This window comes from Vulpes vulpes, chromosome 14 (assembly GCF_048418805.1).
Source record: "Vulpes vulpes isolate BD-2025 chromosome 14, VulVul3, whole genome shotgun sequence".
Classification (NCBI taxonomy): Eukaryota; Metazoa; Chordata; class Mammalia; order Carnivora; family Canidae; genus Vulpes; species Vulpes vulpes.
Genome location: NC_132793.1, coordinates 13,665,156 through 13,672,262, shown reverse-complemented (window position 1 = coordinate 13,672,262; position 7,107 = coordinate 13,665,156). Strand labels below are relative to the sequence as shown.

The 7,107-nt window shown below is 53.8% G+C and overlaps 1 protein-coding gene across 2 annotated transcripts in view; it reads left to right on the top strand.

Moving 5' to 3' along the window:
- The first annotated feature begins 2,915 nt into the window (after positions 1-2,915).
- The window catches only part of EYA2 (EYA transcriptional coactivator and phosphatase 2), a 264,886-nt gene continuing 260,694 nt past the window's right edge, over positions 2,916-7,107 (top strand). Inside the window, exon 1 of one of the 2 annotated variants that reach the window (XM_072735719.1) lies at positions 2,916-3,040. The gene's annotated coding sequence lies outside the window, so the exon portion shown is untranslated. The remainder of the gene's footprint in view (positions 3,041-7,107) is intronic. The other variant, XM_072735720.1, reaches the window with a different exon arrangement.

The window sequence follows — 7,107 nt, the reverse complement described above, 5'->3', positions numbered from 1 at the left end:
GAAAAATACCACAAACATCACAAAATTCCCAACTCAACTTTCCCTTGACTGAATCTCCAAAATGCCAGTGGCCACACCCACACCACCCCCTCGGGATCAAGTACTAGAGTGGAGAATCAGAATGGGAAGAGACAGCTCTTTACTGACTGCGCCTAAATGACAGTGTGTTGATAGGGACCTAGAGATGTGTTCACAAGGTCACTTGTTCACGTCAAATGTACAAAATGCCAGAACCTTAGAAACAGAGCCAGCGGGTGAGGGGCTCAGGAGCTAAAGCTTCATCAGCTTTCCTGTTATCCACAACTGGAGTTGAAATCTGGATATTATATCTCAAAATCAAGGGCTTTGGCATCAGCTGGACCTGAATTTCAGCCCTGGATCAGCCGCTTTCTGCCTTCTTTGAACTTGGTCATTTGTAAAATGGACATGCCTACAGCATCTATCTACCTATGGGTCTCTTGGGGATTAAATGGGATAAGGAAGAGGTGGGCACTGCTGGATGATCTTGGGTTGCCAGATTTAGCAAAGAAAACACAGGACATCCAGTTAAATTGGAATTTGAGCAGAGCAATGAATAATTTTTAAAGAGATTTTATTTATTTATTCACGAGAAACACACAGAGAAAGGCAGAGGCAGAGGCAGAGGCAGAAGCAGGTTCCTCACAGGGAGTCTGATGCCGGACTCCATCCGGGGACTGGGATCACCGCCTGAGCCCAAGGCAGCCGCTCAACCGTTGAACCACCCAGGCGTCCCAATAACTTTTAATATAAGTATTACCAGCTTTTGCATAAGACATCATGCTAAAACTTATTTCTTGCTTCTCTAAAATTCAACTTTATCTGGGGACCCGGTTTATTTTTTATTTTTTATTTTTATTGAGCTTAACGAATGGCAGTGGTTGGTATTGATTTTGGACTGAAGCATCCACAATGAAGTGGTCGTCAGGGAGAAAAAAAAAAAAAACTGCCTCAACTCTGTTCCAGTTTATCGTAGGGAGGATTGAAAGAAGTGACCAGAAGAGGATGAAGGGAGTGAGGTGCCTCAGTTTGAGGGTGTGTGGGGTGGGGCATGTGCCACTGATTTTAGGTAAGCCAGCCTCATTCTTGGGACCTCAGTTTCCCTATCTGTAAGCTGGTGAAATGTAGGTGGATGATCCCTGAACTCTCCTCCCTCAGATATTACCAGCAGTGGCCTTTCTTATAATTCAGCTGTCACCTCCTCCTAGAGGTCCTTCCTGATTCTTCTAAGATTACCGGCCCTACGCCCCCAGCACATAATTTTCCCCCTAGATGATAATTCTAACTTTCTAAAATTACCTTGCATTTCCACTTGTTTGTTTATGGTCTCCCTCCCATGTGCAGGTAGTTCCCGAGCCCAGACAACGACTCTGCGGCTTGTTCGAATCGAATCTCCCAGGGATGGTACCCGACACAGTAGATGCTCAGTGCGGGCTGGCTGGATGGGTGGGTGAATGGGTGGATGGATGGGTGGGTGGGTGGATGGATGGATGGATGGATGGGTGGATGGGTGGGTGGATGGATGGGTGGGTGGATGGGTGGATGGGTGGATGGGTGGATGGGTGGATAGGTGGGTGGGTGGATGGATGGATGGATGGATGGATGGGTGGGTGGATGGATGGTGGGTGGATGGGTGGATGGGTGGGTGGATGGAGGGGTGAGTGGATGGGTGGATGGGTGGGTGGGTGGGTGGATGATGGATGGGTGGGTGGATGGATGGGTGGGTGGGTGGATGGGTGGGTGGGTGGATGATGGATGGGTGGGTGGATGGGTGGGTGGGTGGATGGGTGGATGGGTGAATGGGTGGGTGGGTGGTGATGGATGAGTGGGTGGATGGATGGATGGGTGGGTGGGTGAATGGGTGGATGGGTGGGTGGGTGAGTGGGTGGATGGGTGGGTGGGTGGATGGATGGGTGGATGGATGGATGGATGGGTGGGTGGATGGATGGTGGGTGGATGGGTGGATGGGTGGATGGATGGATGGATGGATGGGTGGGTGGATGGATGGTGGGTGGATGGGTGGATGGGTGGATGGGTGGGTGGATGGAGGGGTGAGTGGATGGGTGGATGGGTGGGTGGATGGGTGGGTGGATGGATGGGTGGGTGGGTGGATGGGTGGGTGGATGGATGATGGATGGGTGGGTGGATGGATGGGTGGGTGGGTGGATGGGTGGGTGGGTGGATGATGGATGGGTGGGTGGATGGGTGGGTGGGTGGATGGGTGGATGGGTGAATGGGTGGGTGGGTGGTGATGGATGAGTGGGTGGATGGATGGGTGGGTGGATGGATAGGTGGGTGGGTGGGTGGATGGATGGGTGGGTGGGTGAGTGGGTGGATGGGTGGGTGGGTGGATGGATGGGTGGATGGATGGGTGGGTGGAGGGGTGGGTGGATGGAGGGGTGGGTGGATGGAGGGGTGAGTGGATGGGTGGATGGGTGGGTGGGTGGGTGGAGGATGGATGGGTGGGTGGGTGGGTGGATGGGTGGGTGGGTGGATGGATGGATGGGTGGGTGGGTGGATGGGTGCGTGGATGCCCGTGTAATTGTCGAGGTGCTTTTCTCAGGGGCCGCGCCCGGGTTGCGGAGGGAGGAGGTGGGGGTGCGGGAGGGTGGGGAGGAGGCTGCGCCCTCGCGCCCCCGGGACGGGCGGCAGGAGCGGGCGCGCTCGGCTGGGCTGCAGGCGCGGAGAGCAGCGCGGCGGCGGCGGCAGGGCCGGGTCCCCGCGCCACGCGCGTCCAGCCGCGGGGGGGGGGGAGGCGTGTGCGCCCGCGGAGCCCAGCGCCGCGCCTCGGCGCCCCCACGCGCCCACGCAGCGGCGCGGGGACCGGGCGGGGGCAGAGGGAGGGCCCGGCCCGGGGAGGGGAAGGGGCCGGTCCTCCCCGCGCAGGCAGCGGCCGCCGCAGCCCAGGAGGCGGAGGCGGAGGCAGCGGCGCGGCGGCGGAGCAGCACGGTGCCCGCGCAGTCAGCCCGGCCGCGTCGGACCCGCGCCCGCCCGCGCCGGGGCGCCCTCTCCACCGCGCGCGGTGAGTACCTCCCGCCGGGCTCCCCGCCTGCGCCGGGCCCACGCGGACCCCCGGGCTGGCGCCTCCGCAGCTGTCGGGGCGCTCGGGGAGGGGCGGGGGCGCACGGGCACCGCGGGCGCGTGCCGTCCGGGCAAAGCCGGGCTCGGGGCCTCAGTTTCCTTGGGCGCTCGGGGTGGGGGGTGGGGGGCAGCGACTCAAGTTTGCACTGCGGCGCGCGGGACAAGTGCATGCGCGCGGGTCGGTGTAGACGCGGTGGGTTGCGTTTGGCCCCTTTCCGGGCCGGGTGGTCGGCGACCAGGGGTGTCCCCCCCCTTTCCCCTCCCTGCCCCGGCACCCCCCGGGTCCGAACCGAGGAGGCGCCGGGAGCCCCCCGCACGCCCACGGGCGCCGTCCGTGGAGCCCCCGGGACGGGGCGGGAAGGGCTCGCCCACCCTGCGCGGGGCCGGCTCGGGCTGGGGGGTGGGGGGCTTTGCACCGGGGCGGACGTCCCGGCGCTGGCTGAAGCCTGAGTTTTTGCAACCTGAAAAAAAAAAAAAAAAAGCAACTTTGCTTCCGAAGACCGTGGAGACGGAGCCTCGGATGTTGCTGTAATGGGAGAAAGTGGAGCGAGGACTTGCCTGCTAGCCCTGCAGGCTGGAGCTTCAGCGGCCCTGCCGGCCTCAGCTCCGCAGATTTATTTCCTGCCCCAGATAGAGTCCGGCCGCGCCGGGGACCCTCGGAGAGCCTGGCGGCTGAAAGGACTCGCATCGCGCGGTCCTCGGAGCGCATTTCCAGGGGCTGGAGGCGAAGCGCTCGGGCCGGGCACCCCGCGCCTCCCGAGCGCGCCCGGCGTGCACGCTGCAGGCTGAGAGCTTTTTTTTTCTTTTTTTTTTTTTTTGCAAAGCGAGCCTGAGCTGCATCCGTCCCCCCTTGCTCCCCGAAACGCTACGTGATCTGTAATGACTTTTCTTTTCGATATTTGTAAGGTGGAGGGATCAATGAGCCCCCGGTGGGGAGGGTACCTTTTCGTGACCAGGTACATACAGCGAAGCGAGTGAACCTCGGGGTCCGGTTGTTGAGCGAGGGCAGAGCCGGGAGGCAGGATGATTTACAAACATCGAGTGAGGATTTGAGTGCTGAATTATGTTTGAGTTACGGAGCTCCCTTCCAAAGGAAATTATAACCGGCGGATGATTGCTGTATTTCAAAACCAAATCTTGAGCCCTTTCTTGCCCCAGTGCCATTTCTACTCCCAGAGTAGGACGGCTGAACCAGTAGCCCCATTTGCAGCCTCTGGGCCTTGTGGGGCGCTGGGGGTGGGGGGAGGCAGGGCAGGGAGACCTCCTTTTAAAAATAATCTTGGTGAAAAATCTTCCAGGCAGCTCTACCCAAGAAAGGTTCGCGTTTTCCACTCCTTCTCTCCCCGTCTTTGAACCCCTTAAACATTATACTTCCTTGCCTTTAGACATCCTGAGACTAACATAATAAAAGATGTATGTCATAAACGGTGATGGTTTGAATCTTGCTTTTGACTAAACATAAAGTCGTGTTTGTAAGGGGAAAAAAAAAAAAATCTCCTTGTCCTTGGAGGAAACTCTACTGTTTGGCACTTTGGACCAATGCGACTAAGATCCGAAAGGGCCTGAACTTTGTAAAAGCCGATCGTGGGTCCCACACGTCCTCGGTAGTCTGGCCGTTCTTCTCTTGTGATGTTTAGCTTCGCAGTATTATTAACTGTTTTATCTTAAAGGAGTTGGCATTTTTCCTCTGCCTTGGAAACAGCTCACCTCGCGTAGTGGCTGTGTGCGTAAGAGAATACTCTTTGAACGGATCAGTCTCTTTCCTAATGTTAAATGGCTACAGGAAATAAAATAAAATAAAAAGATGTTATTCCGATTCTTTGGGATTTTTTTAAAAACCAGAGGCTTTCATCACTTAAGTTCTAAAGTCTTCTTTTCATGCCTTTTGTGTTGTATTAAACACATCATAAAGAGCTATGATTTGTTGACTTGTTATAGGATTACCATTTGGCAAAAACACCCAAGACATGCTGTTTCAAATATGTGGCCTTACTTCTGCTTTAAATTGCACGTACAAGATTGCAAGCCTCGTTCCAGACGGATAAATTGATAAAATGCTAGCTGCTGTTGGAATAAGGAAGGAGTCCTCAGCAAAAAAAAAAAAAAAAAGGCGCTCTATGGTGGAGCTAAGTACATTTTGAGTTGGGTGAAGCCAGATAAGGAGGACCCCGGCAGTTTGTGAAAAGGTATATACGGTCCAAGAGCGTCCACTTTAAGACGTTTTGCGTTCCCCCATGACAAGATGACTCCCTTCCCACAAAGAAGAAACATTTCCTTATTTTTTCAGTTGCTTTTCCAAAGATAACTTGTGTTCGGGCGCGGGAGACCAGAGTTATGCAGAAATCCAACCGTAACCGGCTCCGAACGAGGACCCGTTCTTGCTTCTTCCACCAGATGTTTTTTAGGTGTCCTCAGCTGGAATGCCCAGTTTGAAACTAATTAGGCCAGCAATAAACTCCTTGTATAATAAAATCGCAGGCCGTTATGGTGCATAAGCGGGGTTCCCAGCAGCTCATGACAGATGCCTCTCTCTCGGAGAGAGAGAGAGAGAGAGAAAGAGAGAGAGAGAGCCCATAGCTGTCAGCAGAAAATGAAGGGAGTGGAAATATCTTGTTCAGACCTTTGCCCGTCCCTAAATATCCACGCACACCTCCAACAGCATGTTCCCTTCTATAAGGCATGGGTGGACGTTATCTCCAGGTAGGGTTTTGTCTTTGCTGGGCAGGCCTCCTTACTATAAAAATGCTTTTGCAAGAAGTTAACAGCACAAGTATGAGGCAGTGGCCACAGGTCTGAGCTGTGTGTGTGTGTGGGGGGGGTGTACGTGTGTGTACGCATGTGCATGTGTGCAGGCTGGGGGAGAAGGCTTTCTCTCATGTGGCAGGGTAAAAACTCATCTGCTTCTCACCTAGGTACAGATAAAGTGCTAGGCTGTCTGGCCTCCTAGGCACTGCTTGGGGTATAGGAGAACCTCCGTCCCCAAAAGATTTTTTATTGAGGGGGGAATCTGCCCACCAATGTGTTCTCTGTATCTGTGGGGCTTATGGGGTTGAGGTGGCTGGTTATTCAGTTACCTCCAAAGGCTGAACCTTCTGACTGTTGCCAAGACTGGGTTTTGTTGGTGGAAGGAATTTTTTTTTTTCTAGCTAGCTGCTCTCAAAAAGGAGTTGGTGGACTCTGCTCAAAAAGGAATCTCTACAGAGAATTAACCCCAGAGTTGAGAAAACACAGCCTGTTGACAGAAGACACACACACACACACACTCATGCACACTTCCCACGGCGCCCCTCTCACTCTCCACCTTCCTCTCTCACCCCTACCTCCAAATCCTAAAAGCTTCCTGAATGGCCCATTCCCTACATCCCCTATTGTTGGTGGCAGTTTGGACAGCCCCAAATGTACACAACCCAAAGACGATTCTAGTAGGGAAACGATTAGCAGAGAATTTGCTTGAGACAATGCTTCATTTGCGCTATTTGAAGATCTTAACTGGCCTAATGGTGTTTGACTAACTAACACCTCTTCTAATCCGAGGATAAACACCCTCCGTCAGGTGGCAAATACTTGAAGTGACTGGCTCAGACCCACTTGTCTCTGTAAATGAGTCGGAGGGGGCCGGAACTTGTTCTTCATGGCATATGATTTAAAATCGATTTCAGGGTACGAAGTACCTTCCAGGTATATTCAGGGGATAGAGAACCAAAGAAGCCACAAGCTTTTCAATTTAGTTTTGCTGCTTTTTCTTCTTCTTCTTTTTTTTTTTTCCTCACTCTTCTCCTGCTGGTGTCTTTGCCCTTTCTCTGCATTTGCAAATTCCATCCTTGTGTTTAGTAGTAATGAGATGAAAATGCCTGCTACGTATTGAACACTTGTGTGCCAGCCCTAAATTCTATTATTAGTAGTGGTATTAGTATTAGTAGCATTAATTATTATTATCGTAGCTCAACTTTGTTAACCAGAGAACTGAGTCTCAGATCAGATGACTCACGAGAGGCTGCAGAGCCAGGG